Source organism: Felis catus, chromosome F1, assembly GCF_018350175.1.
Source record: "Felis catus isolate Fca126 chromosome F1, F.catus_Fca126_mat1.0, whole genome shotgun sequence".
Taxonomy (NCBI): domain Eukaryota; kingdom Metazoa; phylum Chordata; class Mammalia; order Carnivora; family Felidae; genus Felis; species Felis catus.
In genome coordinates, this window is record NC_058384.1 from 50,689,030 (window position 1) to 50,716,426 (window position 27,397).

Sequence of the window (27,397 nt, forward strand, 5' to 3'; positions counted from 1 at the left end):
AGAGAAATAGCAAATAAGTAAAATTTTAAAAATAAAAGAAGGGGCACCTGTGTGGCTCAGTTGGTTGAGCATCGGACTTCAGCTCAGGTAAAGATCTCACAGTTCTTGAGTTCGAGCTCGGTGTCGGGCTCTGTGCTGACAGCTCAGAGCCTGGAGCCTGCTTGGGATTCTGTGTCTCCCTCTCTTTTTGCCCCTCCCCTGTTCACACTCTGACTCTCTTTCAAAAATAAATAAACATTAAAAAATATTTTTAAATGCCAAAGTCCGAGGGGACAATGAAAGTTTAAGTAATGATCTGGATCAAAATGCACAAGACATGGAATATAATTTATGATACTCGACTGGATCCCAAACCAGGAAAAATAGTTATAAAGGCCACTATTGGAACAAATGATGGAATCTGAATAGGAACTGTGGACTTGATAATAGTATTGCATCTATATTAAATATTCTGATTTTGAAAATTGTAGTAGAGTATACTCTTTCCTTTAGGAAGCATAATGAAATGTTTAGATCTAAGAAACATAATTTTACAACTTTCAACTGATTCAGAGAAATTGATATATTTATATGCTAAATGTATTTATATTCATGTGCATGTGGGTACTTATGGGTAATAAATAGGCAAATAGAGCTAAATAGAAATACTTGGCCGAACTGCATAAAGATTCCATCGGAGTTCGTTGACATATTGTGGCAAATTTTTATGTTTTCTTTGAGATTATATTTTAAAAAGTTATGAAGGTCTAAAGGAGGATGTTACTACTCAACTGAATTGATACAGATGAGAATTTGATTTTATCATTGAATTGAAGGCATAATTTTATCCCCATGTCCCAAGGAACACTAGAAATGAATACAACTGTTGTATAAATCAGTCTGAATTTAAAATAGACACAAGCAATTAAAACTTTAAAGAACTCTTTTGATATTTGAAATAATATGGAATTGAATCAACAGACTAAACATTTTAAATACTTCATCTGTGATTATTTTTATTAATTTTTAAATGCTATTGCAGCAAAACTTGTAACATGTACAGAGAGAAATTAGTCTTATTAGAACCCCATTCAGCAGGTGGTAATTCTTTTCTAGTGGAATCTACCATTTGGCATCAGTGTTTGATTATAATAGCATGCATAATATCAGCCTAGAGAGCTATGTAAAAAATGCTGGGAGGTCTTTGCCTCGGGACTTGGAGATAAAGAGAAAAAATAATGAGCATAACAGAATGAACAAACTGGAATGAAAACTAGCTGTATTTTAGTATCCACTTAATGAGATTTTATATATATATATATATATATATATATATATATATACACACATATATATATATATATATACATATATATATATATATATATGTATATATATAAAGAATTTCCAGTTGGGTTCAAATATCCATCTCTAGTTTCTCTTTACAAAGAGCTAGAGAAACTCTTTAGCTAATTTTAACACAGAATGAGTTTCCTTTCTGGCATAGTCTTGGAATCTTCTACTTCCAAGTTTTAATTTAATTTTCTATACCATTGTTTTCCTTTCCTTTTCTGTATTTCAGTTGGTAAATTATTCAACAAAAAATTACTAAAACTTTAAACGTTTCACAGAAGGAAAGAAATAAATAATAATATAATTTCTGCTCTGGGAGTTACAATGTAGCGAGAGTGAGGGAGGGTAGAGAGAAAGATGGAGTAATTTGTGTTATGATGTAGTTGTGATTTTTGTCAGGGTTTTAGTACTATTTGCAAAGTATTCATAATCTGTGGGCAGTTGTTTAAAGTTGACTTTAAATATAGTGGGACCACTTTGTTGTTAATGAGAGTTGTTTCTTCCAATATGCTCTTTGAATATTGCTTCTGCTTTTTAACCTGGGAATGACTGACCTGGGTTTACATTTTGTTCTTTCTCTAATTTGAGAACTTTCTGCCTTTTGCCTATAATGCTGTCAATTTGCGGTAATAGGGAGAATTATATTCTGCCTCATTTTTTTTTTTTTTGGAAAAGCATCCCTCATTAGGCAGAAACACAGTATTCAAAGGCTTAAACTGTTAAAGATCTCTATCTGTGTCCCTTTATACCCCCACCCCAGAGAAGTTCAGGTTTTCCCGTTAACCATTTCCTTTCTAACATGATGCAAGCCCTACATTTTCTATATTGCAAATAAGCAGCAGTTACCCACCAGGTACAGGATAAAGGCAATACTATTTTCAAGATCTGCTGTCCATTCCTTACCTTGGCAACCCCTTCTCATCTTTTAATTTCTCCTATGAAATATAAAGTCCCAAACCCACTCCTCACATGTTAGGGAGACAGAAAAAGCTCCAAGAAGGCTTTATTTTCCTGCATCTATTAAATCTCAAATGTTCTTGGCTTAAAATAAATATTATAGAAAGTCTGGGATTCTGAGTGGGTACCCATAATACCCACAAGAGAGCACATGTATTTTTTGATAATTCCTTTTTTTTAAAAAAAATGTTTTATTTATTTTGAGGTGGGGAGGGGCAGACAGAGAGAAGGAGAAAGAGAATCCCAAGGCTGACAGCACGGAGCCTGACGCTGGGCTTGATCTCAAGAACTGTGAAATCATGACGAGCCAAAATGAAATGTCGGACGCTTAACCAGCTGAACCATCCAGGAGCCCCTCTTGACAATTCTTTATTTGTGTATTTTCTCTGCTCCTTGAAATTATAGGAAGTATAGTGATCCTCACACCCCCTATACACCGTATCTCCACTGATCACATCAGAAGGTAGTATGATGCCTGGAACATAGTAAGTTTTCTTTAAATTCGTATTAGTAACTAAGAACTTCATGTAGTCTTTGACTATATCTTTACTAAGTAAAAAATGTGTGAGAATTGGATTAATACAGGCCTGCATTTGAGTTTTGACTTCATAACTTATGAACTAAGAGATCTTAGGAATCTTGATTAGATTCAGAGGATATTAGTTTCCTGATTGTAAAACTGAAATATTGATATTACCTTCCTTAATGTACTACTATCAAAAACACATGAAAAATAATGTGCATAAAATTCCAAGGAGGAATGGAAGAGTGGAAGGCAGACCAGCCATACATAGTTTAGTAACAACTAGGAAAAAAGAAACAAATAGAGAAATGACTGATGTGAAGGCAGCTGAGAGCTACTAAGGACACAGAATTGGAAAGACTAATGTTCCAGAGAAGAAGAATACCAAAGAGGCAGGATCAAAATGGTCCAAGAGCGAACCATAGAATGGAAGACAGTAACAAAGAACAAAGGAAATTACAAGGATAAAGACAACTGAAAACTGAAATTCAGTTGAAAGTTACCTGAACAGTAATTGCACAAAACAATTATGTTATATCTTGTGGAATTATAGTATATATAGTATATACAGATTTAAAATGTATATGAGTGGGTCAGCTGGTTTGAGTGTCTCACTCTCGATTTTGGCTCAGGTCATGATCTCATGGTTCGTGAGATTGAGCCCCGCATTGGGCTCTGCTCTGATGGCACGGAGCCTGCTTAGGATTTTCTGTGTGTGTGTGTGTCTCTCTCTGTCTCTCTGCCCCTCCCAAGCGCTCTATTTCTCTCTCTCTCTCTCTCTCTCGCAAAATAAAATAGCCTTTAAAAATGAATAAAACTACTGACATATTTTGAAAAATAAAACAGTTAAAGTTGATGAGAAGTGGTCTGATTCAAGATTTTTGCTTCTTAAAAAATAGAGAGTCAACATATTTTCCTGAAATATTAGCTGTGGTCATGAAGTAAACGTTCAGAAAGGTACCACACAAAGTAAAGAATGGAGTGTCATTAATGAGATGCAAATGAATGCATAAGGAGCAAGTTTGTGAGCAATATGAGTTTACGTGAATTTTGACCCGTATGTTAAGAGTTTTAAGCGGGAATACTGCGTTATTAGTTTTATGTAGGAATCCGAATTTTCAGAGGCTAATCTGAGATGGAGGTATAAATTTGAAATTTTCACTATGTAGGTGGTTTTTAAAGTCACATGATTGGATGGAGTGTGAAGAATAATTTTATACAAAGATAACAAAAGAGTTCCACAGATTGAATCCCAAACATTCCAATATTAAAAGAGGTGGAATTCACAGAAGCTATAAATGGTAGGAACAAGAATGGAGAAAAAGGAAGAAACTATTGTTTTGAAAAGGAAGTGATAAAGTTTATCAAAGAGCAGGAGGTAAACTACCTGCTCAAGTACTACTTAGGCCAAATACCACGAAGACTGATAATTTGCCCCTGGATTTAGCACTAAGTACTGGAGGTGTTGATAAGGACTGCTTTGGGGGAAGAGTGCAGGTACATGCCCAGGATCTCTTAGACGAAGGCAGATTTGGCCAATATTGAATCTGGCGGAGCTCTTTAGTAGCAGTAGGAAAGAAAGCAGAGTATATGTGGACAGGTGCATAGACATAGAAGTAGGAGTTTCTGAATTTTTTTTTCCAATTACTTCAATTTTCTCATTGAAGAGTAATGTAAAATCATCATCTGAAAATGGAGATGAGATAAAAGGATTTCCTATTCTTAGGCATATACTTTTCTGTTTAATCTTTCTACTGCCTTTTTAAGATTCCTACTTTTCTCATAATCTACAGAAATTCTTTTTCCATTCCCTCTATTGCATATTCTTCAGCAATAATGCCAGGAAGTTTGCATGAGGGAGTTTATTAATTTTAACTTTAGTTTCTGAGGAAACCTACCACTTATTGTTTTATTTTTTTGTCAATGAATCAGGTTTTCAATTAATTGTATATATAACACCACATCCACCTCTATTAAAGACCTTGTCCTGTTCATAACACGGACTAATTACATTATGTTAATACGTGTAGAAATGCCTATACTATAGCCAGATGTAAAGAAACAAAATACCATGTATACAGTTTAAAGTAGTGGAAAAGAGAGAAATAATGTCTACATACACACACATACATACATATATACACACATAGCATACATATATATGGGTGTATATGTGTATATATACTCATATAAAATTTATATACATATGAATATAGACTCAAAACTTTTATTAGGGCAAAAGAAAATTGCCAAATTTAGTAACAGCATCACTGCCACCACCAATGACAAAACATCAATGAAGACAACATTCTGTGCTAACTGTTCTCTGTACCTGGCACAGTGTTAAACATTTTTAAATGGATTATTTCATTTAGTGCTCAGAAGCATTCTCTGAAGCCAATACTATTTTTATTTCCATTTCACAGATGAGAAACCTAAAACTTTGAGTAAGTACTTGTCAAGTTCACACAGCAGGTGAGCAGTGGAACTAGAATCCAAAGGCACACCGTGCATGCTTGCACCCTTACTCACTGCTATGCTGAATATTTAGACTACACAGGATAGTAAGATGGATTTATTGGAATGCCATGAGAATGACATAATCAATTTTCAGTGAAATATTATTTTCAATACACTATATATATATATATATATATATATATATATATATATATATATATATTTTAAAAACTCATTGTAATGGAATGACTTTTGTTCTTGTAAGCAGAGATGAACTGATACTTAAGGTATGTTCTAGCCACTGGGGTGAAGGATTGATGACAATGTCAGTCAATAAAGAACAGGTCCACCAGCAAAACATTTAATAAAGTGTTTGTCCTTGAATGTTATGATGGTATCATGCCTTTGGAAAAAGAAGATTGATGTGAAAACAATATCATTCTTTATACTTCCTAAATAAGAACTTTCTAGGATGAACACCTTTCTCCTAGCCAAAAAAAAAAGTTTCTCACATCGATATATACAGACCTTCAGGGAATGTATGACATTAGAATTCTAATACTCATAGCTCACATTGATTATGTACACAGTATTAGTCTATACTCTCCTAAGCTACTTTACATTTATAACTGTAATTTTAATAATAACACTATAGTTTGGTATTTTAATTATTCTGGTTTGCAGGTAAGTAAACTGAGGCACAGAAAGGTTAAGTAATTACCTATTCTAAAATTACACAGGTAGTAAGTGTCAACTCCAGATTAAAAGAGTTATTTGACCATAATCTTACTTTCAATAGAGTTTAAGTGCATACCAAGCGTATTTGTCTATGTAAAATACTCTTGCAAAGAACTTTGAGAAATAATAAAGCTTGTAGATTGCATAAATTTCAGTCAACCACATGTTACTGACTCCGTAATTTCAACTCTTAGGATGTTTTATACATTCCAGTATTCGAGTTCTGTTTCTTTTCTTGTATCTTGTATCATCATTCTACTTTAGTAATGACTCTTGTTAAAAGAAAAAAAAAGTCTCCTCAATTCCAAAAGAATAATCACTAAAGGGTTTTACAAGAAATTCCCATTAAAATCTGTGTCAATTTATCCATTATTTTTATGTCCTTAGATTACATTTCTGTGTCATTCCATTATTAAAAAGATTACTGACTGCTATATGCTCTTTAAGCAGTATCAATTATACAATCAATTAAACAGTAGAGATTATGGGGAGGAATAATTCTTATAATATAGTCACATTTCTTTACAATTGGAAAGTTAGGTTAACAATATAAGAACACACTGTACTTCATAAATTTTCATTGCATCTTTTTTCTGTCCTTTTATTCATGTGTTTAGACAGTATGCTAAAATGTGCTCGATCCAGTCAGCCATGGAACAAAACTACATTTCTAGCCTTGAATTATTGTGCTCTCAGAGGAGATAGGATACTTTTACTTCGCAAGGTAATCATTTGTTGGGAAACTATGTTCTTAGACTTATCATATTCTATAATAATGGATCATTTTATATTGAGGAATTGATGGACTATTTTTTAGTGATTCATTTGGGACTGCCTGCAAATGACAAATAAAACCAATCAAACATAATTGCAGATGGAATACTACATCTGAATTTTAGATATATGCATGGTGTTGGCATGAGCATACGAAATAGTCTAGGTTCTTTATGTTCAGGTAGCTATAACTGCCTCAATAACTATCTGCTTTTATGACAAACAAAGACATGAAATGAGAAGCTTCATAATTAAAATGCTTAACCATCCAAATGCTTTCAGCATTTTACTCAATGCATTACATTTTCCCTGTAAATTTACTACAAAAAAAAAAGATGGAATAATGGGATTAAATATTTAAATATAAGAACTGAAAAATAATTCAAAGTCTCCACTTTAAAAAAACTATGAAACCACATTAACTTAGCTAGGAATCTGTCAAAAAGTTTTCCATATATCAATGATTAGAAAAGCCACCAGACACACAACATATATATGTTATATATACATATATATATGTAATATATATATGTGTATGACATATATACATAGTCATGTATATATGACTCCTAAAATTGGTGAAAAAATATCACATCAAAATTATCAGAGTTATTTCTATAACATTTTTTTAAATTTTTTTTCAACGTTTTTTATTTATTTTTGGGACAGAGAGAGACAGAGCATGAACGGGGGAGGGGCAGAGAGAGAGGGAGACACAGAATTGGAAACAGGCTCCAGGCTCCGAGCCATCAGCCCAGAGCCTGATGCAGGGCTCTAACTCACGGACCGCGAGATCGTGACCTGGCTGAAGTCGGATGCTTAACCGACTGCGCCACCCAGGCGCCCCTATTTCTATAACATTTTTACAAAGATTCCTTCAGTTAATATATGAACACTGTATTTTTAAAATGCTGGCTACAATGTAGGTATTTATAGACAGAATAGAAACCATCAAAACTAGTACTAATAGCTTATATAGTCACATGCAGGGTATCTTTAAAGGACTAGAAGGTACTAGAGAAGTACAATCTACCTCAAGAAAGCATTTCTTATAAAATATAATTCCTAATGACAATTTAGATTATAAAATACAAATGCATCAAAGAGTGCAAATATATGAAATGAACCAATATCAATATAATTCTGTGAAAATACTAGCAAAATCTCTTTAATAGAGAAAGACCCATAACATAAAACAACAGTAATAACATACATCAAATATTTTGAAAACACAGAAATTGAAAAATATTAGATGTAGCTTTATCTATCATTTATTCTGTCATTTATACATTACAATTACTGTGTTTAAATATGAAATTTTGAAACATTGATGAACTATATAAACATAACCATGGTCATTAATTGTCCATAAAATATCAAATTCATGAGTAAGTGCTTTGATCAAGCACCCAGGTAGTACGTGTTTCAGATGAATAATGGCAAGAAACACAGAGTCTGTCTCCCATTGTTGCAAAAACATTGATGCAATACACTGAACACTATAAATTCCCAATATCCCAACAAGATTTTAGAGGAAAAAAATGATTTAAAAGCATATATGTAAAATTGGGATATACCACATATTTTCACAGAAGATAATTTGAGAATAACTTGAAAATGTGTTTTTGTCAGTGAATATTTCAGTCAGTAAATAAAATCCCCAATATTGTTATTTAAATACTCACAGGTAAAGGCATAAATTGATTTAACTATAGAAGAGATGTGAAAAATGAATGGGGATATTTCCTCACATAGTTTATATAAACTAACTCAAAACAAATGTAAAAGATTATATATTTTTCTCTGAAAGTAATAGCAATTACAAATATGGTTTTAATTTTCCTTATAAAAAAGAAATATATATTAAAATAGTGAATTAATTTTTCTTATAAGCTGGTTAGTGAAATGTGGATTTAATTAGGACGAAAATCAAAACTGTAGAGAAACTATTTTAGAAATTGTAAAGAAATTTATGAGAATTATAAAAGTTAATAAATTTGATGACGGATGTGTTTTAGTATGCTAACTTAAATTGAGAAATATTGAATTCACATTTGTCTTTATGTAGTACTGTTGATGTATTATTATTTTTAGCTTCTGAGTGTAATAGCCAGCCTGCAAGATGGCTCCCAATGATGCCTACCTCATTGTATTCACGCCCTGTAGTCCCTTCCCATATTACATGAGTTTTGGCCTGTGTGACAAGTAGAATATGGCAAAAGAGACGGTATGTTACGTCCTGAGATTATTTTATTATCTTGATTGAGTTTTCTCTTGGAGTAGGTGTGCTCTAGGAGAAGCCATATGCCATATCATGAGCATGTCTGTGGAAAAGTCCACGTGGTGAAAAACTGAGCTCTTCTGAACAACAAACATCCAGCAAAGAACCGAGGCCTCTGCTTACAGCCATGTGAGTGAATGTGGAAGCAGATTTACCAGTCAAGTCTTCAGATGACGGCAGCATCAGCCTACAGCAAAGTGTAACTTCATAAGACCCCGAGTCAGAATTATCTAACTAAAGCTCTGTCAGATTCCTAACCCTAACAAGCAATGCGATAACATAAATGCTTGTTGCTTTGTGCAGCTGAATTTGGGAGTAATTTTTTATACAGCAAGAGATAATACAAGGAGAAAAGTAAATTAGTCACATGAGGAAGAAAAAGGGTAAGAGAAAAAAATGAAATGCATAATTACATAAAAACTTGTTGCATGGGAATGCACATTCACATTCCAACTTTCCTAAGTAACAGTACAATTTAGAGAGAATAGTATAATTTAAAATATAATAATGATAAATAATTATGAATCTATTACCCAAGTCCTGAAACATTTGTGAATGATACATACATACCTGTGTGATCCTCCCATATTCTGCCCACATATGTTGCCTATAACTGCACATACTTTTATATTTACACATAATTTTATCACTTTAAAGAATGATAAATATTTGTATATGTATGTATACATTCATATTAATGTATTGTTTATTTTTGTTTCCTCTGAAACTATATTAAGAAAGTATCATATTCTATGCAGTCTATTTGGATTTGTTCTTTTCACTCATCATTATGTTTCCATGATTCATTCATGTTATCATATCAAATAGTCATTCCCCCTGTGAAATAATATTCCATAGTGTGTGAAGATATCAAACTTTCCTTTATTCATTCACTTTTCCATTTGTGGGCATTGAGTCTGTTCCGAGGTTTTGTTATTACAAATGAAGCCATTATGAGCATTCTCCTATATATCTTCTGGTTCTTTGCAGCAAGATTGCATCATTCATACAAGACTATAATAGGCTAGAATATGTGGGTGCTCAACTTTACAATTAATTCCGAAATATTTACCAGAAATTGTATCAATTAACACTCTCATTACCAAAGATTAAGAGAGCTCAGTAATGGAAAAACCTTTCTAATATTTGGTATTTGGTATTTTCAGGTTTTTGGGGTAATTAAATGAGTATGAAGTGGAATCTCATTGTGGTCTTACTTTGCTCTGACTAATCATCAAGCTCATGAGACAGAGCACCTCTTTTTATGGTGATGTTTTTTTCATTTTGTTTTGTTTTGTTTGTTTTGTTTTTTGCTGGGGAATGTCTACAGTTGTTTGCTCATTTTTCCATAGATTTACATGGTAGGTTGTTTAAAAAATGTTCCTAACAGTCTCTCTTACACTAAAGGTCATTTGCCACTTCTTCCAACAAGAGTTAGAGTCTGTTTCCTCCCCTCAAATTTGTGACTTGCTTTGTTAACCTTAAAAATAATAACTGCCATGTTTGTTTGTTTGTTTGTTTGTTTGTTTGTTTGTTTTCCAGCACAGGATGGGTTTATTCAGGAATAAAAGAGAATTGCAATGTGGAACAAATAAGCTGCAGTGAAACTGTAGGCAAGTCTAGGAGGGAAAGGAGAGGTATGCTTTTTTAAGGAGAAGAGAGGTAAGTTGGGAAGGGTATGATAAATTGAAAGTCCATTAGAATAAACTGAGTTTGAAGTACAGTGGCTTTTCATTGGCTGAATTGTTGCCAGTGGGGATAAGGAAAGTTTCCCTTTCTCTGACTGGAATAGAATAGTTTTCTATGCAAAGTCAAATCCATCTCTTCCTTTTGGGTGTACAATTGACTACAGGTGGTATAATGTGAAAACTCCCCTTGCTGAAACCTCCTCATTTTAGTGAGGTTTCCCATTACTAATTTTCACAGCTTTGGTAAGTAGAATGAGACAGAAGTGATACTGTATTACTTCTAGATCTAGCCTTAAAACACCCTTAGTAATTTCCCTTTCACTCTCATGGAGTCCTGAGCTATCTGTTAAAGAAGACTGACCATGAAGCTGAAGGGAGAAGCCACAGGAAGAGAGGATCTGTAAGATGTGAGGTTGAAACGAGAAAGTCCCAAGCATTCAACCACACAAGTGCAGGTGGCATATATGTAGTCATGGCGTCTGGAATTTTTTTGCTCTTGTCTTTCTGCCAAGTCAACACAGTGTAGCCCGAAGACATGTCATCCCAATGGAGCACTGTCTAAAGAGTAGAACCATGAAAAACACATGGTTCTTGTTTTGATCCACTAAGTTCTGGAGTGGTTTGTTATGCATCAAAAGATTATTAAAACAGATTTTTTATTACATTCTTGATACTTTTAAACTAATGTTTCATAAGTTACGTGTGTTACAAATATTTTTCAAAGTTTATAGCTTGATTGTTACTTTTTCAAGTTTTTTTTAAATTTTTTTTTAACATTTATTTATTTTTGAGACAGAGAGAGAGCATGAACAGGGGAGGGTCAGAGAAAGAGGGAGACACAGAATCTGAAACAGGCTCCAGGCTCTGAGCTGTCAGCACAGAGCCCGACGTGGGGCTCGAACCCACGGACCACGAGATCATGACCTGAGCCGAAGTGGGACGCTTAACCAACTGAGCCACCCAGGCGCCCCTTTCAAGTATTTTTGGATGGACAGAAGTTTTTCAACTAAATGTAGCCACATTTAAATTTTGTTTCTTTAATAATGAACACTTCTGCATACTGTTTAAGAAATCCTCCACTTCCCAATATCAAAAATATATTCATTTATATTTTCTTTCAAATGCTATAAAGATTTGTTATGGTATTTCAAGTTTTAAGCTATCTGGGTTTGAATTATGAAAACATTGTGATGGAGAAATTCAATTTCACTTTCTTTCCATATGGATAACAAATTTTTGCTGCTCATTTTTCCACTTCAGCCCTAAATCAAAGTGGCATATTTGTGTGGATCTATTTCTGGGTTCACTATTCTGTTATATATGTCATTTGCCTATGCTTGTTCACTTTTTACACTGTCTGAATTCTTATAACTTAAAACAAGTCTCAGGATTTCATAAAAGCCTTTCTTCTCCCACATTCTTCTTTTTCAGAAAGGTTTAAGCTATTTATAGTTCACAGTTATTCTATATAATCACTGAATCTGTAGATCAGTTTGAGTCTGTAGAGAAGAAATAACATCTTTATGATATTCATTCATTGTATCTATTGACATGGGGTATGTCTTATTGTTTGAGAGCTTTAATAATTGTTCAGTAGATTTATAATTTACTGCAAAGGTCACAGATGTGCACATCTTTTGTTACAGTAATATCTGAGAATTTAATTTGTCTTGCTATTTAAATTTCTCATTGCTGTTAATAAACATTGATTTTTTTTTTCAGATTTTTCTTATTTTGAGCCACCTTGCTATTACTATCCAATTATCATCAATACTGATAATATGTCTATATATTCTCCCCCTCCCCAAGTAAGTAATCACATTCACTGCAAATGATGATTAATTTTCCTCTTTCTAATCCTTGTGCTTTTATGTTTCTCTTACCATTTGCTATATCACCTCCTACACTGTTGAATGTAGGTAGTGAAAATGTCCCTGATTATAAAGGAATTGCCTCTCACAATACTCATTTAGAGTTACATTAACTGTGAAAATTTTTTCCCATTTCATTAGGTTAAATAATTTGCTCTGTATGCCAAATATTCTAGATATTTTTGTCTATGCATTAAAAATAAAAAGAGCAGGTGCCAACTTTTATTTTATTTTTACTTTTGTGAGATGATCGTAAATACTTTTTCTGTCATTTAATAATCATCTCAACCATCTATTAATTCTTTATTGTAACATTTTTTTCATTTTTGCAGGTTTCCTTTTTCAGTTTTATTTCCAAATCTGTCTTTCTCACATTTTCTCTGTTGAATGTTTAAGAAACTGCATAATCTGGTTCCCTAAGCATTTCATACATAGATACCCTATATTCTGTGATTGACCTTCCAAACACAAGTAATCCTTGGAGTTAAAATCAGTTGTTTATTGTTTCTTTTAGAACTTCTTTCATGGCTGCCAGGATTCTTGAGTGCTTGGCCATCTTTGGACATGATTCTATTGCTTTATGTAATTCTGTATGGGTTCTGGGATTTTGTATTGAAGCTTTTCCCCAGGGAGTGTTTGTTCCTACTGGTGACTTTGTAAGTGGTTATATCAGGTTCAGTTTCTCTACCTTATTGCTGTTGCAAAGTTTAGTAGCCCCAAACCAGTTGCTGTTTCCTGAAGCAAACCCTATCCTCCCTTGCTGTTTATGAATTCTGGAAGGCTCCCTATAGCTTTCTGCACCCTCACTACTTCAGCCTGCATTACCAGCCTATGATATCTTCTTTCCTGGCTGCCCTGTCTCCTGGCTGTCTTGCTCCATGCCCTGGGATGATTCCCACCCAGACACTTTTGTTTGTTTGAAGACATTCCTTATTTTTAAGAACTTTAAATGGATTTTTAAAAGCTGACAAGTGCTAATTAAAGAGAACTGAAGAGAAAGCATTGCTAGTAGAGTTGCCAGTATAGTTTGGAAAGTGCACAATTTTAACAAGTTTTTATTCATCTTATATTTTAAGCATAAAACAAGAAAATGTATCTTTCACTGATGCCATATGGCCATTGATAACTGTGAGGGGATTCAAGCCTTAGTAGTTACTCATGAATGTCAACTGGCAGAAGCTCTACCTTAATAAATGGTATATGATTTGGGGAAGGAGAGAGAAAAAGAAAAAAGTGGCTGGTCACATGACAAAATGTGCATATAGGTATGATACATATCATGTCAGCTCACAATTTTATTGGTAAAATAAAATCAAGTGGAAACGCCTTAAAGTGGGTAGAGATGTTCCATGTTTCTCAAGTGATACCACCACACACTTGGGAGTAATCCTAATGAGTAGAATAATCTGTCCTTCTATGACAAAAAAAAGTCACCCATGCATAATATACTGACCCCTCTTTAAGGGAAATAACCCCGAAAATCCATCACAACTCATTATTCTCCATGTTCAGTCTCTTTAGAAAATCTTACATCCGGTCTAAATCCAGAGATTTATGAACTAAGAAGATAAGTAATAAACTCTCCACAAACCCAGTAAAAGGTGAGAGTTTTGGGAAAGGATAATTATAATAAACACTTTTTGGAAGAAAGAACAGGAACTATACATCAGTTCCTTTTTACAGCAATATTTAAATTTCAGAAGACAAAGACTGGGTGAAGCCTTTACTCTCATATTCCGAGAAAGGAGACTGTTTTTAGATTAGACAGATTCTAATCCCAGAGAATAGCTTCCTAGTTCATTTTGTAAATCAACCTGTCAGCATGAATGGTTCTTTCCTTTAAATTCTCTTTTCAGCAACACCTTTATGGGCTAAGCATCTTTTTCAATCTGCCCTGCATATAGAAGGTAAGAAACTCAAGGAAGGGTTTTAAGTACTGACAGTTATATATATTTTTTAATGTTTATTTATTTTTGTAGAGAGAGAGAGAGAGAGAGAGCAAGCGCATGCAGGCACGCAAGTGGGGGAGGGGCAGAGAGAGAGAAGGAGACTCGGAATGCAAAGCAGGCTCCAGGTTCTGAGCTGTCAGCACAGAGCGCAATGTGGAGCTCTGTTCCACAAACTGTGACATCATGACCTGAGCTGAAGTCAGATGCTTAACTAACTGAGCCACCAGGAGCCCCAGTTAATCCAATATGGTGTTCTTCATGTAATAGTGCAACAGTCTTAGAAACATGCTAGGTTTATCATTTATTTGACTTCAATCAGTTACATGTGCCAAAAATTGCACCCACAATTCACTGGACATGTAACTAAATAAATTGTATATACCTTGAGCATATGCGGTCTCCTGGGAAAGCCACAATTTTCTTTTCCCTTAGACACTTGTTTTACTGAAAAAAATTTTCTGGGTATCACATTAATCCAGTCAGAGCTTTTAAACATGGGTGTGACAGCTATACCTTTTATTGCATCCAGCAGGTCACTTGCTTTGGTAAATAATATTTTATGAAAATGACAGTGACACTCACCTATTTACATATTGTTTGTGGCTACTTTCCTGCAATGATGGCAGAGCTGAGTAGTTGCAACAGAACTCCTTTGGCCCACAAAACCTAAAGCACTCACTATCTAGTCTTTTACAAAACAAACAAACAAACAAAAACACTGTTTCCCAATCCTGATCTAAAGCTCTAAGCTCATTACAGAGAAGTGGCTTACTACATTTTTGCCATTGCATAACATGAATAGCTCTGACAGCTTTCAATTCCATTAACTCCCAAAGTCCACTAACACTTACCTTGCCATTCTCTGATTGATTCCCAGGGCCATGCCACATATTCAAGGCTATTTGCAAAACACTTTTGGTTCCAATTTACCTGTCATCGGGAAGAGGCCAGGTTATGCTATGGAAATGATCAATCTCAAAGTTCCTCATGGCATAAAACAATTAAGTTTATTCTTCATGCTACACCTCTCATGGGTTATCATGGGAACTCTGTTCACGGTCTTTATTCAGTCATAATCTAATGTAGGCCCCATCTCGATGTATGCTCCAGGTTAAGAGGGCAGGCACAGAAGAAAAGTGAATATAGTGAGAAGCAAATTGGTTCTTCAAATGTCTGCCAAGATGTACATTGATGCTTATTCACATTGCACTGGTTAAAGTCAACCCAAGACCATGCCTGAATGAAAATTGTTGAGAATTATGATTCTATTGTGTGACTGAATGATAGTGATCCACATTAGAGAAAAGCTGGGTTTTACCACAGCTGGGTAGTAGAAGGCACTGCAATGATATTATTACCTAGCACTATCTCGGAACAGACCTGTTGATTAAGAAACAAGCATATGGAGACACACACATAATAAAAGGTGACTGTTGACTCTTTGGAGGGTCTACAAAATGCTTTGCTTTGATTAGCAGTTGTTTTATTTTTTAATTTTTTTAATGTTTATTTATTTATATTGAGAGAGTGAGAGAGTATCTAAGCAGGGGCAGGGCAGAAAGAGAGGGAGAGAGAGAATTCCAAGCCTGCTCTTCGCTGTCAGTGCAGAGCCCTGCACAGGGCTCGATCCTACAACCTGTGAGATCAGGACCTGCGCCCAAACCAAGGGTCAGACGCTTCACCAACTGAGCCATCCAGGCGCCACCAATTAGCTGTTATTTTTTTCAAAACAATTTTTTTAATGTTTATTTTTGAGAGAGAGACAGAGTGCAAGCAGGAGAGGGGCAGAAAGAGGGAGACACAGAATCCGAAGCAGGCTCCAGGCTCTGAGCTATCAGCACCCCACGAACTATGAGATCATGACCTGAGCCAAAGTCAGACACTCAACCGACTGAGCCACCCAGGTGCCCCTAGCTGTTATTTTTAATGGGATATAGAAGAAGATAAAATAACTTAAGTAAACTATAAGCTAAAATTCCCTTAAGTTTTAAATTAGAAAAATGATGCTCATATTATATTCTGAATTTAATACGTTATTAACAAAGAATGACAAATTACAGAGACCACCTTTACTGATGACAGCTGCATGAATATAATTTCTCTCCCACTTTAGCCGTAAAAAGTAAGACACTTGAGGGGTTTGGGGAATGCTCCAATTAATCTTAACCTATATAAGATTAAAAAGGATCTCTCTGAATTTGGTAAATTATTATCTTTTTGATTACACTCAATCATATTTCATTTGGGGAGGTCAAAATAGCAACCCATCATCTAAACTGAACCACCCTTAATTAATGATAATCATAGCTTAAATTTCCTCTCCCTAAGAGAAGCTCTCAGGTATAAAAATGGGATGTTTTTTTATATACTGAAATGGCTCACACAAATTTTGTATTTGAAAATGAAAATCATTTATATATTTGGAGAACTAAACTTTTTATATCTGTAATCTATTAATTTGTCTATTTGACTTTTTTCTAATTTATATTCCATATTATCTGTATTTAACACAATGAGTTTGTCATTACAAACTTAAATAAGTGAGGCTATTAGGATTTAGGCAATAAGTACATAATAAATGCTCTATAGACAGGATTATAATTATGTGCCACATTTATAACTGTCCAAAGTCTGAAAAATCAAAAGAGGAAAAAACAAACACATTATGCAGTTTAATAATATAAACTTCACAATGTGTCTATTTCTGTTTTATTTTTCTCTTCATTGTTGGTCATATTTTATTGGCTCTTTGCATGTTATTTAGATATAAACATAGATACAGATGATATAGATACAGATTTATTTATCTATTTATTTATTTTAAGATATAATGGATATCATGAATAAAAGAACCACAGAAATTCCAGAGAAGGGGTTCTCTCTTTCCTCTGTCAGACAGGGATAGGTAAGGTCCATTCACTTCAGTCCGCTCAGGCAATGTGTTGGCTGGAGCTTGTTTACATTTTTGTAAGACTTTCTCTACACCATCTATATCTGGTTTGCATGTGGCTTTCCAATATTTGATTGAGAACATGGCACATCTCCATTTCCATATCACCAAAGAATTGGAAGATCTGTCCTCTAGGGGGTCTTTTACAGTTCCCATGGAAGGTAAACAGGTATATGTCTCAGAAGGTATAAGGTTAATGAGTAATATGAGTTAAAGCATTTTATATAGTATATAAATTTTAATTGTGAAAGATGCTATTGAGAAATGTTAAACAACAGCATCTGTGTTCAATACTTAGGTGTTATTCAAAATTTAACATCTATTTTTGTTCTATTTTGCATCATAACCTCCTGTTACATATATGTGAGATGATTTTTAGGTATTTATAACAGCTCCTTTGCATTTTAAATCAAGGTGTATCTGAATAGCATGTAGGGGAAAGAGTGTAACAAAAAGAGCCAGCTGTCCGCCTTTCAATTAAGAAAACAATGAGCTTCGATATACTGACAAAGAACCAACAATCCAATCACAACAAAGCGGCAAACAAAAGCAAAAACTGTAACAGATGCTGTTTTCAATATTATCAGACACTCTATATAGAAGAAACTCCCTTGAAAATTTAGCAGTGAGAACATGCCAATTTTTGATTAATTCAGATTTTCCTCAGCTCTCAGGAGCTCAACCAGAAAACCTACTTGCCCCTGTGGTGCTTGAAGTAGAAGTGACGATCAAGTAATTCAAAAGAAATAAAACTTTGAGTCCAGATGGCTAGAGAGCAAACTATAAAACTTCCAAGGAAAGTTTAAGTGCGCTCATTAAAAGACCTTTCTTTCCATATGATGAAACAACATTTTATTACCTACCCAGCAAACGGTAACTTTCAATGTAATCTCCAATGCTTTTTGATTTCTGCCTATTAAGTAGGCTCAACATGATTCTATAGTAGCAACTTTGGTGGAAAGGTTCACCAATGTTCCTTCGTTTAAATGCAATGTCTTTCAGCATGTTGCATGTTGTGTGTGTGTATGTGTGTGTGTGTGTGTGTGTGTGTATGAGTGAGAGGCTAATTAAGGATCTAATTAAAGTTAAGGTTACTCAGAAGGAAATGTACATTTTAACTCACAAAGTTTTATGTAATATTATAAATAATTTCCTGAACCTTAAAAAAAAGCAAGGTCTTGAAGTTAAAAAGAAAAACTGCTCTATAGACCACATGTGTGTATGAGAACTGATTATGATACAGAAGTCATATTTCAAATCAGGTAAAAGTGTTCAATAAGTGATGTTAGAAAATGTTTAGAAAAACATTCCATTAAATCCCTACCTCACACTATCCCCGATTCATTCTTGATGTATTAAAGATTATCAATATTTTTATAAGGAATAAAAATAAATATGTAAAGGAAAACACAGGGGAACAAATGTATGCCCTTGAGATAGGGGATGGTTTTTTCCAAGAACACATAAGAAGCTAAATCATGGAGGAAAATAAAATGAATCAAAATATATCAAAATTACAAACTTCCTCTTGGGAAAAAAATGACTACAAAAAAATTTTAAAAAATTATTGGCCCTCAGGAAGAAATATTTGCAACAGTATAATAGCCAAATAATATCCAGAATATAATGATAATAATACTATTGTTTTCAAAAGAAAAATAAGCAAATAATCTAAATAGTCATTTCACAGAAGCCTAAGTAGAAATGAGCATTAAGGATATGAAAAGATGTTTATATTAGTTATTGGAAAATCAAATTAAAACATCAATGAAAAAGCATAATTTTACTCATCTAATTGTCAAAACATAGTTAAAAAATATTGACTATTAGCATATATATATGGGTAAAAGAGGAAATCTTAAATGTAGCTAATGGGTTTATTTATTTAATTTACAGATATTTAATTTTACTTTTTTAAGTTAATTAAAAAATATTTATTTATGTTGAGAGAGAGAGTGTGGGAGAGGGTCAAAGAGAGAGGGACACAGAGAAACTCTGTCCTGACAGTACAGAGCCCCATACGGGGCTCAATCTCACGAACCATGAGATCATGACCTCAGCCAAGATCAAGAGTTGAATGCTTAACCGACTGAGCCACCCAGGATTCCCTTGTATAGGTATTTTAGAGATCTATTTTGTGATGGCTACAAAATTAAGAAGACTGAACATATTATGACTGAGAAATTTTGTTAGTGGGATCTACACTAGAGAAACCTTGCATATTTGCCTGCTATTTGTATAAAGATGCTCATTGCACTATATTTTCTAATAATGACCACCCTGAAATCAACCTAAATGTCCATAAAATGAGGAAGTGTGGCATACACTATGATTCAGTCTATGGTTCAGTTAGAAAATAGAGGTAGTTTCATATAACTGGACATAGATAAATCTTTAATATTTACCAAGTGAAATAACAAATTGTAGAGCATGAGGTTGAACATTATACTATTTGGGGAATAAAAAGGCAAATAGCATTGAAAGAAACTGCATATCTACAGCTATACAGAATATGTAATGTACAGAAAAATACCTGCAAGATATACAACAAAATAAGAACAATAATTGTTTCAAATAACAATTAGTAACATTTGAATTTTTGCAAAGAACATATGCTGTCTTATAACTTGTTCAATTAAAATATTACATTTTGTGTGAAGCTCATTACAGATTTGAGAAAGTTTAGAACACTGTATAGCAATATAAACATTGGCCACGAACCCAATGGTTCACATTTGGTGAATGGTACACATTTGAAATGTTAGTATTTCTAGGAGGCTTAACATGCACCTGGCATTGTGTTGCAGGCTGAAGGAATGCATAACTTAAGTTTTACAACAACTCAGTGAGTTAAGACCTCATTTTACAGATGAAGATATTAATACTTGGTGATTTAAATAAATTGTACAGTGTTATTCATAGGCCAATAATAGGGCAAAGACGTAAATTCAAGTTTGTTTAATTCCTAATTAAACCTGGTGGCTGGCATCTAGCAGGTCTGTGCAAATAGAGAATAAAGCTGGAAATTTAGTTTATTTTCAGTTGATAATAATTTTTGAGACCTGAAAGTAGAGTATTTGAAGATGTTCTAGCCAAAGTTTAAAAAAAAAAAATCACAGGTGAGGAGCACCTGGCGGGCTCAACTGGTTGAAAGTCTGACTCTTGATTTTGGCTCAGGTCATGATCTCAGAGTCTTGGGATTGAGTCCTGCATAGTGCTCCCCTCTGAGTGTGGACCCTGCTTAAGATTCTTTCTCCCTCTCTCTTTCTCTCTTTCTGTCCCTCTCCCCAACTCATGTTTTCACTCTCTCTTTCTAAAAAAATAAAATAAAATTACAGTTAAAAAAATTAAAAATTACTAGGGGCGCCTGGGTGACTCAGTTGAGCATCGGACTTTGGCTCAGGTCATGATCTCACCGTTTGTGAGTTCGAGCCCGTCATCAGGCTCTGTGCTGACAGTTAGGAGCCTGGCACCTGCTTCGGATTCTGTGTCTCCCTCTGAATCTGTCCCTTCCCCACTTGCACTCTGTCTCTCAAAAGTAAATAAACATTAAAAAAATAAATAAAAAATTACTGGTGAGAAATGTATATGTGAATAACAAAAAGAATATTAATTGAAGATACTATAGTCAGGTCTTGAAAAAGTTTATTTACATGCTTTTAATTTTTTATTAAGATTCCTAAGAGTAAATAGGACAAGCAATTATTAATATCATTCAGTATACTACTCAGGAAAAATTCTTTAAGACAATTATTTCATTATACATCTTTTTTTCAGAGTATATATAAAGTAACTGTCCCAACAAATTAAAAAAGGTTATGACAGTAATAAAGACAAATAAATATGTGAAATATCAATGAAAGGAATAAACTAATAAAAATAATATTTAGACATAAATTTCTATGGAAGATAAGTAAATGATTAGGTACATGAAACTTTCATTTCTGTAATTTAAAAACAGTTGAATAACAGTGATTTCACATGGTTCAGGCTATTAGTTGGAAATTGTCCATAAATTGTTTTTAAATTACCCACTTCTCTCTCAAGGGAGGTATTGCTCTGATTGTTCAGTGACTAGTTACTATATTTTGACCATTCTATTCACATTTTTAAATTTTTTTTACCTATAATATATATTAAAAAGAAATTCTCTCAAGAATATTGGCATACAAGTAGGATCAAATTTATTTATTTATTTATTTTTGAGAGAGGGAGAGAGAGAGAAGAGAGAAAGAGAGAGAGAGAGAAAACATGAGTGGGACGGAGGAAGAGTAGAGAGAGGAAGGGAGACAGAAATCCCAAGTGGTATCCTCACTGTCAGTGCAGAACCAGATGTAGGGCTCCAACTCATAAACTGTGAGATCATGACCTGAGCCAAAATCAAGAGTCAGACACTTACCTGACTGAGCCACCCACGTACCCCATAAATTACAATTAATTTTAAAAGCCAATCTAAAGTAAGGAAAAACTAGGGGATCTAAAAATGCACAAAACAGAGACAAAAATTATTTATCAGAGTAATAAAGTAATAGAATTTGGGATAGCAAAATTCAAATTTCTGTTGGCAAGTATTGGATATATTAAACAGTATTACAGGTAGAATTTTTAATGGAAGTTCTATTTTAGTCTGACAAACAGTATTTATATAAAATATCATTTCCTAAGTAACAGTTGATTTATAAAAATTACATATATAATCACTAAATATGTAATATTTGAACATTTATCATATATTAGAAATTCTGCTTAGCACTGCAAAACAGCTGTGAATAAGACAGAATGCATGTTTGCTGTGACTTAAGATCATTTCATCAAAAGAAGAGATCACACAACCCAACTTCACTCTTATATTGCCATGCCAAGCTTACTGAAAAAGGTTTAGTTTAAGTCAGAGTTGGTCAGGTTAACAACTTGTTTCTTCAATGACTCTATAACCACACTGGCTCTATAACCACAGTGACTATTGTTCACTGAGTCACAATGACCAATATCCATCCAATAATATCAACCTGTAAACTCAATGTCAGGATCAAAGCGTTGTTAAACATTTTAAATCTCGACCTTGGAGGATACCATTTATGTAGTCACCATGATTTTCTAGATTTAAATCTGAGCAGTTCCAGATTTATATCTGAGTAAGACTCATTCCCCATATCAATGTACTTTTTCAATAATGCTCAAAAATTATTTTCTGAAGTCAGTGAAAACTATGAAGCAGGCATTTGTGAACTATCATACAACAGCATTCTGTAGTAGGTTAATCAATCTTTAAATACATAATTATGAAATTTATAATTTTCAGAGATGTTTTAAATAGTATATTGTAATGTGACAAAAGTCATATTTTATTAATAAACCCCAATATATTTTTTCTCTGTAAAAATTAAAAAGCCAATAGTACATAAATGAATGTTTAAGAATTAATACCTCAGTGTATTATCTTATTTGGAAATTATATAGACATTCAACAAATATCTATTATTTAGTTTAGCTTATTTATATCTGCTTAAATTACTTATTTTAACCAATTATGTTCAGATTAGATATCAAACAGCTAACCATCATTTTATTTTTGTGTTGTTGACAAATTTGGTAACATAGATACAGCATGAGCTTATTTGACTAGTAAACCAAGGTAGAAAAAGTTGTATGTTTGCATTGTTTTTAATATTAACAACTCTGAAGACATGTCTGCTTTATTAAACCAACAAACTTAAAGTAGCTTTTTTTTTTTTAATTTTTTTGAACGTTTTTTATTTATTTTTGGGACAGAGAGAGACAGAGCATGAACGGGGGAGGGGCAGAGAGAGAGGGAGACACAGAATCAGAAACAAGCTCCAGGCTCCGAGCCATCAGCCCAGAGCCTGATGTGGGGCTCGAACTCACGGACCGCGAGATCGTGACCTGGCTGAAGTCGGACGCTTAACCGACTGCGCCACCCAGGCGCCCCTAAAGTAGCTTTTATATATCAGAGATAATTCTAGATCATGTGAATTTGAAAATCATTTGAATTAGTTTCTGTATTTTCAGAGTTTTAGGAATACCTAATTTATTTAAGTGCTCATTTTTCTTTAAGCCAATTAAATAGAAAAACCCTTTTGAAACTATTACTTACATATAGTATACATATATGCATACATAAATATACATAAATACATATTATGTGTATATATCTGTGTGTGTATATATATGTGCACACAGAAATCTTATAGCTTTCATTTTTAAATTTTAGCCATGTCTCAGGTACAATAATACAAAATTCAAAAGAACAGCCCAATCCGAATTGTGTTTGTGGCAGATGGACTAAGTTACCTGCTCAGTTGGCCAAAGGATATTACAAAAGATTATTTATATACTATAAGCATTCTTTCGGGAAGCTGTTTTTGGAGTTATGTTGGCTTTTAGAAGCTTCTGCATACCAAAGAATGCACTGCATTTTTTTTCTGAGGAGTTTGGGATCCTCTTCTTTCAATCATGCCCCCTAAAATGGATTATATTCTCTAAGTTAAAGGTCCCCCAAAGCGGCGATGACAATTCCAAATTATCCAAAATTTGCTCATTTTCCAAGCAGACATAAGATCCATAGAGGGTACACATATAGGAAGCAGTAGTTTTGTTTGTTTTTTAATGTTTATTTACTCTCCAGAGAGAAAGAGAGAGAGAGCACAAACATGGGAGAGGCAGAGAGAGAGGGAGACACAGAATCAAAAGTAGGCTCCAGGCTCGAGCTGTCAGCACAGAGCACCCTGCAGGGCTTGAATTCACCAACCATAAGATCATGACCTGAACTGAAGTCAGATGCTTAACCAACTGAGCCACCCAGGTGTCCCAGGAAGCAAAAGTTTATGAGAGAGGTGGGGAAAGAGTTTTCAACCTATAGACTTCTGTAGATTTTTGAAGGCCTCTTAACAATGAGGGGCCCTGTTTGTAACACAAGGCATTACATGCACCCCCCACTTTGAACAACATAGGGTAACTTAACAAGAAGCTTCAAACTCAAAACATAGGTATGTACAATCAGGTTGGAGAGTTTAAAACACAATGATAGCAGAGCTTGGCTCCAGGACAGACTCACCTCCAAATTCCAGGGTGGGCGAGAAAGCAGAAAGACCCCAATGGGTCTGTGGGTCCAGCACCGGCTTGCTGATCAGCTGCAGCATCATTGAGGGGTCTTCTTTGCTTCTCACTTCTTATTTCAGAAACTGTCAAACATCCAGAAATAGCACAATTAAAACTACCAAATCAATAAATAGTATTTAGAAAGTATTAGAAAGAGTATTTATAAGAACAGTTCACAAGCTGGAAGCCTTCAAATTCAAAGACTGATAGGAAGCACCGTAGCATGAAGTTAGAGGATGGCTCACAAAGTAAAAAATGAGGAAGGTGTTTACCCTTTCCAACTGTTAGTTATTACAATGAGGGCTTCTAGATGGCAGAGGATTGGCTAAAAGTGGTCATCACATGCCAGTTTTAGGAAGATGACAAGTTTCTTTTGTGGTTGTCAGAAGCATTTACAAGAAATAACCTAAGAAATTTCCTTATGCTCATGAAATAAGATAGAGTTAGTTTTGCTTATGTGGTTTAAATAGTTTTGTCTGCTCAGGGAATTCTCAAATCTGGTCTTCATTTTGTATTTAATTGTAACAAAAGAAAACTCATTTATCTATAAAAGAATATATTATGCAGCAGTTAAAACCATTACATTGAATTTATATGTATTTTATGTGAAAATATGCGTATGAAATCCATGTCAATTTGACTGCAAATGAGAGAGAACACAAAAAAATAGTCTAAAAAAGTCAAAATTTAAAAACAAATAACATAAAAAATAAAAAAGCAGAAATGTACTTCTCTCACCTAAAGGTAGGGAGTACAGAGATGGCAGTGAAGTCTCATAAATCATCAGAGGTCCTTGTAGTTTTAATCTTACTGTTCTGCCATCTTGCGTGTGGTTTTTACCATAATGTCAAAACGGCTGTTTGTGATTGAGCAGGAAAATCTGTCCACATTAAGCCAGCAGGAAGAATAAGGGAAAGAGAAGTATACAAAGGTACTGGTTCTCAAAGTGTGGTCTTTGAACCAGCAGCATCAGCATCACCTAGATATTTATCTGAAATGCAAATTTTCAGGCCTAATCTCAGATTTATTGTGTCTGAAACTAGGGTTGGGACCCAGTATTTTAACAAGGCTTCCAGGTGATTCTGATACAGCTTATTTTCCAATGTTTTAAAGATATTCTGGGAAGTTTTATACAACATTTATGCCACTTTCTAGTCATTCAATTTGATCACAACAAACTGCAAACCAGGATGTATCAAATAAAATCTAATCTAGGTGTCCATAAGAAAAGACAAAGTCTTACAGTTATATTAATATAGAACAAAGGGAGACTGAATAGAAGAGGTAATGAACAGTTTCTGCTATGTCCACAATAGATTTTCAATTTAAAAAATGTTAGACAAGTTACAGAAGAAATATATAATAATTGTATCTAGTATATATATATACAAACTGTTCTTCTCTATGACTTTTATATATATCTTTACGTAATATATCTTTACAACTTTATATATACAATGGTCATATCTTATAATCGTGTAAGATATATCAAAAATATTGATAAATGCTATTACGTTTGTAGTTTTTGTGTATCCATATGGGTAGCTGTACATATCCACATGTCTCTACGCTTAGATTATGGGTTGAGTGGAAGTAGAAAGTGAAGATTTCTGCATTTTTACTTCAGACTTCCTTACATTTCTTTTTCAAAGATCACAGTTTAAACTTTCACAGTTTAAAACAGAAAAAGAAAGGGGCGCCTGGGTGGCTCAGTTGGTTGAGCGTCCAACTTTAGCTCCCGTCATGATCTCACAGTTCGTGCGTTCCAGCCCCACTTCGTGCTCTGTGCTGACCGCTCGGAGCCTGGAGCCTGCTTCGGATTCTGTGTCTCCCTCTCTCTGCCCCTTCCCCGCTCATACTCTGTCTCTCTCTATCTCTCAAAAATGAATAAACGTTAAAACATTAAAAAAAAAAACAGAAAAAGAAAAACTATAGTTTCAAGACATTTAATTGGTAAATTAATAGTTTGAGATGGACAAACTGTAAGTCAATGAAATAAAAATGAACTTGAAAGAAAATATCTGAATAATACATTCATTTTTGCCATTATACTTACAGATGTTATTGAAGAAGATGAATAGCAACTCAGTGTTCTTTTTTTTTTCTTCTTTTTTTCTTTTCTTTTCTCTTTTTTTTTTTTTTTTTTTTGTATATCAAATTAGGATAAGACCAAAAAGGATGGCATGGCTGCCAGAATTCTTATAAGAAATCATATAATGATTCATAAGCCCTATAAAAGAGAAAAATTAAAATCTGTCAATTATATTTCTTGTTAGCAACTATGCAATGTTTTCTGAATTATCTAGGTCAATGATCTTTGAAGTATAATCTGTGGACCAGCAATAACAGCATCACTTAGGAACTTGCTGGAAATTCATATTTTGGGGCACTACCACACATCTATTCAATCAGAAATTCTACGGGTAGAGCCCCACAGTCTGCCTTTTTTAAAAAAAGCACTGCAGGTAATTCTAATGCAAGCTCAAATTTGAGAACCACTGACCTAGATAATTACTTCACCCCTTTGCTTTGTTTCCCTTCTGCAAACATGTCAGTAATTGCTATGGAAATGTATTATAATACAGTCAACATGCAATTATCTCTGATATTCAGGGAGCAGAATGATTTGGACAAGAGAATACCATGGATAATTCCACATCTCTCTTTAGCTGTCAGTTTCAGACTCCGCCCACCCATACATTTTTTGCCAGAGCCCCTAATGAGAACTGTAATTGAGTGACTCATGTTTCAGCTC

General features: G+C 34.0%; 1 long non-coding RNA gene across 1 annotated transcript in view; it reads right to left on the bottom strand.

Annotated features, from left to right (window-relative positions):
• The window catches only part of LOC123382819, a 50,450-nt gene extending 23,452 nt beyond the window's left edge, over positions 1-26,998 (bottom strand). Inside the window, exons 1-2 of the long non-coding RNA XR_006591839.1 lie at positions 26,699-26,998; positions 24,599-24,725 (exon numbers count right to left, since the gene is read on the bottom strand). This is a non-coding gene — a long non-coding RNA (uncharacterized LOC123382819). The remainder of the gene's footprint in view (positions 1-24,598; positions 24,726-26,698) is intronic.
• Positions 26,999-27,397: the final 399 nt, after the last annotated feature.